The 6931-nt window shown below is 37.4% G+C and overlaps 1 pseudogene; it reads left to right on the forward strand.

The window, feature by feature from the left end:
- Positions 1-1489: 1489 nt before the first annotated feature.
- On the forward strand, positions 1490-2461 carry LOC149053219 (uncharacterized; annotated as a pseudogene).
- Positions 2462-6931: the final 4470 nt, after the last annotated feature.

Consider the following 6931-nt stretch of genomic DNA (forward strand, 5'->3'; position numbering starts at 1 on the left):
GTCACGTTGTTTGATGAATACGTATATCGTGACATGAAGGGCTCTACGTGCACGGTATTATTTCGAAATACATCGTCTACCTCGACAACATGACTGCCTTGAGTAAAATTAATATGACGCGTAAATGACTTTTCAGCTGTTGTTATTTTGTGTCGTTGCAGAAGATCGAGTTCCTCTCCTTTGAAACAGCACATTCTTTCCCGATCAAACGTTTCATCCCGTAAACCATTTAGTTACAAGTTAACTTTGTTTGAGGCACCGGCAGTGAACGAAATTTGCAAGAAGTTTCCAAAGCAGAAGGCATCCGCCCTAATCATAACAGGAAACTTGCTTACTTTTAAAATAACGTCTATAAAAAAAAAAATACGCACTTCTGATCGGCTGAAAACGAGTGTATTCCGATGTAACACGAGTGCAAATTACTAATTGCGCCTTCTTTTACTATTTGAGTACGTGCTGAGTAATCCCACCGGCTACCTAACCCTTTAACTCCCAAGATCTCATTAGTAATTCTCCTCACTGTCAGCCATACAATTCCTATGATGTAAATTTAGAGAGTGTGGTATTGGATCAACTAATAATCCCCTAATCGATATTTTACTTTATTCTCATCACTTCTATGCTTGATATTGTATTGATATTGTAAGGAGAGATTCTCTCTTAGTCACTCATGGGAGGTAAAGGGGAAGGGAATTGGAACAATATTTGACAACTTCAACTGAAAGCTATTATTAGTACTAGTTTGGCTGAGCGGAGTCGTGTTTCAGAGCTAGGTTCTTTGACAGTACGTTGATCAAAAATATGTTTGAGCGACAGAATGGCAAATGACACGAAAAAGAGATTTAATTTCCATAGTGAAAAGAAGTTTGTCTTGGCCAAGGAAATTAACGACACGAACAATTTCAAGTGCGTGTTGGTTGCCTTTAATGTATGATGGTAAAGTTTTGACGATAGAAGTCATAAACGTACTTAACTCTAGATTTTAATTTCTTAGTATTTCTCTCTCTAATTGTTGTGACTCGTTTAATTTCAAAGATGTACGATGACTGTTTGATGCAAAATTTAACAGTGCATCTGGTAGCATGTGTCTAGAGCTAATTATACTGAATTGTTACTAAACCTTTCGTCTATCACCAATGAAGATCATCTCTGCTTGAGTAAAGATAACTTCCTAGTCTGCTAGTGCAGGGATTATGAACCACACAAGAAATTTGTTAAAACCATAACAAGCGTAAAACTGTGCAATTCTTGCCAATTCAACAGGAAAATACATGAACAGCTGCTACATTTTATGGTAAACAGCCATTTCATTGACGGTATTGGTTGAACCTGAAATGTCTTGTCTACCTGGACCATGTGACTCCTTGAATATAATTACCACGGAAGACAAATCAGCCGTTGTTTTAAAAGGTTGAGTGCCTCTCCTTTGAAAAAACGCATTTTATTCCGAAAAAAACTATTTACCTTAATTCATTTAGTCATCTCTGTAATGATTGACTCATCGGCAGTGAACAAAACCATGGAGAATGCGTCTGCATTCACAAGACGTTTTCCTTCCAAGGCAGAAGGGATCGCACTATGCAGCGCTCTCATTTTATCTCTGGTCCTAATCATTGCAGGAAACTTGCTGGCTCTGGTTCTATTTGCAGTTACCAAACCACTACGTAGGAAAAGTTTGTTTTTAGTTCTGAATATGGCGTTTGCTGATTTGATGTTAGGAGCCTTCACTCTGCCCTTTTATATTTTCTTTGTTGGAGGTGACTATCAGCTTTGGACAGTAAAATATGACTCTGAACACATGGCCTACCAAATATTTTATACAAGTTTGGACAACATTTTTTTGTTTAGCTCATATATATCTGCAGCCTCTATTTCTTGTGAGAGATGTTATGCCGTATTTTGGCCGTTTAAACACCGTTCATTATCCACCAGAACATACCGCGTCATCATTTTCTTAATTTAGACGCTCGCTGTCTTGGTGTCTATATTAATAAATTTGTTAAATTTCTATGATTCGAGTTCATTCGAATCTATTTTGTATGTTTTTATCCCCGTTGCGTTGGGTCTAACAATCATTATATGTGTCTGTAACATCGCCATCTGGAGAAATTTTCAACAAGAGAGTGTTGTCTCACATAATCGAAATGGAGCTTCGCGAAACAGACGCTTAACAAAGACCCTACTTCTGTTGTCCATACTGGCATTAGTATGTTGGCTTCCCTTAATTATCATGAACCTATTAGTCGTTATATATGGAACTGAGACATTAATAGTATGGGTTTATATCATGGCGAACGTTTTTAATTATTCTAACTCTTTTGTCAATCCGATTGTGTATGTATTTAGAATTCCTGAGTTTCAGCAAGCGCTGCGTTCTTGCTATACAAAGAGGAGACCAGCCATTATGATGGTAAAAACCGAAAGACGAACCGAAAAGTTGTACCCAGAACGCCAGAGATAGAATTAAGAATATTACGAAACGACCCCCAGTCACCTGCAAGTTGAAGTTGATCAAGAAGATATATGGAAACTAAGTTTTAGTCAGCTGAGATAAGAGGACCAGCCGCGTTGTTACTGAGTAGTGACATCCATAAGAGGCAGAAGCCATAAATGTGGAGAATTGGATAACGTTCTTAGATTTTCAATTTTTTGCTTCACAGAGCCCTGTTGTTCTATAGGGTTGCTTTTTGCAGCAGCAGTTTACACCACTTAAGTTTGAATTTTATCCAATCATAAAAAATATGCTGTTTTATTTATCCTATCTGGGAAAAATATCGTCTCATTTTGCGAAAAAATAAACTCTTCATAAAAATGATAGTTCCAGCTCTTAAGTTATTGCTTAAATTAACACACCTATACTCTTAAGGTTGTCAGAACATGTCAATGACCATCTTACGGACCGTGCCCTTAAGAGTGTGAAATAAAAAATAAGATAAAATAAAGAATGTACAGCTGTAACTGCTGTAACTGAAGTTTAAGAATGTTATTTTGCCATTTATTATGAGGAGAACGATCGCCTGTTTAGATCAAATACAATTTAAAACATATTTCAAGAACACCGAATGCACAAGACACCTGCACCGGCGGTAACTCAGCTCGTGGACAAGACGCTTTAATTTTGACATAAAAAAAATACCATGAAACAATTTTTTCCTCTGAACTTAAGGCAGAGTCAGGCTTGATGTTCGTAATATAAAAACAGCCCTTCGTGAAAAGTTACCATGAGGTCATTTTTATCCGCACGTGCGAAGAGGAATTCTGGTATTTCATCGATATCCATATCACAAAACTTTGTACAAGAGGGCGATGAAAACAGCTGAGTTATTTCCGACAGTTTCAAATGAGACATAGGTTTGAAAATTAAATACCTCTACGCCTTAAATGATCTCAGTTTCATGGGCATGATAATTAAAACTAGTAGAGTGGAAATTGTTGATAAGCATTCGAATTCTTTTCATGTGTGGAGACTAGGAAATAAATAAATAAAACTTTAGTTCGTCTATCATGAACCCATAACCTAGTTATTAAGTTAGTCAACTGAGATAAGAGGACCATCCGCATTGTTACTGAGTAGTGACATCCATAATAGGCAGAAGCCGTAAATATGGAGTATTGGTAACGTTCTTAGATTTTCAATTTTTTGCTTCATAGAGCCCTGTTGTTGTATAGGGTTGCTTTTTGCAGCAACAGTTTACGCCAGTTAAGTTTGAATTTCATCCAATCATAAAAATATGCTGTTTTATTTATCCTATCTGGGCAAAATATCGTCTCATTTTGCGAAAAAATAAACTCTTCATAAAAATGATAGTTCCAGCTCTTAAGTTATTGCTTAAATTAACACACCTATACTTTTAAGATTGTCAGAACATGTCAATGGCCATCTTACGGACCGTGCCCTCAAGAGTGTGAAATAAAAAATAAGATAAAATAAAGAGCGTACAGCTATAACTGCCGTAACTGAAATTAAAGAATGTTATTTTGCTATTTATTTTAGGGAGAACGATCACCTGTTTAGATCAAATACAATCTAAAACATATTTCAAGAACACCGAATGCACAAGACACCTGCACCGGCGGTAACTCAGCCCGTGGACAAGACACTTCAATTTTGACATAAAAATATATCACGAAATAGTTTTTTCCTCCGAACTTAGGGCTGAGTCAGGCTTGATGTTCGTAATATAAAAATAGCCCTTCGTGGAAAGTTATCAAGAGGTCATTTTTATGTGCACGTGCGAAGAGAAATTCTGATATTTCATCGATGTCCATATCACAAAACTTTGTACAAGTGGGCGATGACAGCTGAGTTCTTTCCGACAGTTTCCAATGAGACATAGGTTTGAAGATTAAGTACCTCTCCGCCTTGAATGATCTCAGTTTCGTGGGCAACAAAATTGAAACTAGTGGACTGGAAATTGTTGATAGCAATCGAATTCTTTTCATTTGTGGAGACCAGGAAATAAAATGTTCTATTTTAATATACAAATTCATTCAAGCACACAGATGTATCCGGTTATCTCGACAGGAAAGAGAACTCTAATAAAACGCCCAGTAATCGTAACTGTAGTTCGTCTATTATGAACCCATAATCTGATTATTAATTTCTTATTTTCAGACGCTGAGGTACTCGAGATCTCTCTCTCCATTGGCTAAAATGTGACTAAATACATTTTTGACGGATCAACCGAGAAAAGAGGAAATGGTTTATATCATAAAATAATAACTAAAAATAGCATACTGCATAGAATTACAGATCCGTGAAGCAAATTTTCTCTGAAAGGATAAAAACGGTTTTTTTTTTCCATAAAACATTAAGGAATATTTTCTCTTCTTGTCAAGAAATGGTGAAGGTTTTACGGGTTGGGTAATTTGTAGACTGATGACTAACGAAGAGTCATAAGGAAAAACGAACCTGACGAGAGTGTTAAAGTGTGTGGCTCCGAGTGTGTTAACAAAAAATACGTGAACAGCTGTTACAATTTGATGAAAAGACATGACGCTAAAAGGACACTGAATTCATGAGGTATTCAATTAAAATGTGCTGTCGATGACGGCAAAGAAATCACGAAATTATCACGACCACCAAAAATTGATCGATTGAGGAAATACCCTATGACTGACCCTCTGCGAGAAGATGTTACTGCAATTCCGTGTCGCGAGCTGCTTTCCTCTATTTCTTTTAGAATACCGTGCCATCCTCGGAAAACAACAAGGAAAATCGAGAAAGGGAAAAACAATTAGATACACAAACGGAAGAAGATCCATCAAATCTTTGAGATAAGCAGTCCTCTAGAGTACGAGCTGTCTCTCCTTTTCGGTCCAGTCTGTTGCGTGAGTCCAAAAAAGTGAAAAATAAATAAATAAATAAATAAATAAACAAACAAACAAAAACGCGTGTCGCAGAATTACAAAATTCGTAATTCTTTTCGACAACGTCGGCAATGGAATATAAATCAACGGGCTCTTTGATCCTGCTCACTCATGTTATGGCTAAAGTTTGTATTGATTTCTTGGACTTGTTGAATATAGGTACAGTTGAATTCGGTTTATGTGAACTTTCAAGACTTATGGAATAAATTTTTTCTTTTTATTTTTGGGCAGTTGTGCGATAAGATAACTTCTGCATTCGTCGTGATGGGAATTGGAAAAAAAAAACTTGTGTGGGCTGGAGGTGGGATGGGCAGAGATCATTAGGCAGACAGTGTCCTTTTTGTTGGTGTTTGTGTGTTTGTGGGGCGGAGGGTGGGCTGGGTTTGGCATAATCAGGCATCAGATATTGCTATTTTACGATCATTTCCACTATTGTGAAATATTCCTTGTCCGTTTCTTGATATCTTTTTTTTTTTTTTTTAACAAAGCGGCCGTTGCATTTGGTTATTAGCGGTCACAATCGTTCTTAATAGAATTTTAAGCCTTCATAATGTCTGATTTTCACTTACTAGTATTTGCGTAGTCACCAAACAGATGAGGGATAAAACCATCAGAAAAGTAAAGAAATGCCAGTCACGAGAGCAATGCTTCGCTTTTCCCTATAAAAATTCGCTGGTTCCTCTTGTAAGCCAATAACAATATAAGGCACATGTGAAAATCAGTGTTTGTACACCCTAAACGTTGAAAATATTTCAAGTCAAAGGAACAGTCTTGGTCTCGATCCGCATTTTTGTCAACAAAATGAACACATATTCGTTAAAAAGAGGAAATATACGGACCACGTGCAAAGCTGTTAATTTTTTCTCGCATATTACGCGTGTTAAATATTCAATAGTGACATCTCATTTACATTCATATCTACTTTTATTAAGTTGGTAAATTCTGTACAGACATCACACCAACCAACTCGCGCGCAAAGTGAGAAGACTATATAAAGGCTTGAAATTGTATCAAGAATGTGTAATAGTGTAGTTTATTCGTCCGGGTGAGTGTAGTCCTGAGAGGACTGTTGTCAGTAATGGTGACTGACGTTTCGACAACGTGAGCGGAAGTCATCATCAAAGTCAAATGGGTTGTTGTTAGTCGAATGTACTTAGTACGGTTTGTGTAAACTGATTGGTCAGTATTGCCGTGATGTTATTGGCTGTAAGACTCAAGTGGCGTAGGTCAGTCGTGATTGGTCGGTTTGGATCCGTTAGTGAAGTTAGGTCGTTCTGTTCGGTTCGTTTGTAATGTTAATGTCGTGGATGAGTTGTTTGTATGGTGCCGGTAGTGGTTGACACCTGTTGAGGGGAGTCTGTTCCAAGTTAGTAAACCAGCTTTCCAGGGTCAGTCGTTGAAAGTAGTCGGTGCTGCAGGTTAGGCATTGCACAGAGTCCCAGTCAATGGTGTGGTTCGTAAGTCGGTGATGTTCAGCAATGTGATTGTTAACATCGCCTTTCCTCGTCGCTCGTTTGTGTTCAGTCAGCCTAGTTGTGAGGTTTCTTCCGCTCTCACCGAT

Source organism: Pocillopora damicornis, chromosome 1, assembly GCF_964200805.1.
Source record: "Pocillopora damicornis chromosome 1, jaPocDami1.2, whole genome shotgun sequence".
Lineage (NCBI taxonomy): Eukaryota > Metazoa > Cnidaria > Anthozoa > Scleractinia > Pocilloporidae > Pocillopora > Pocillopora damicornis.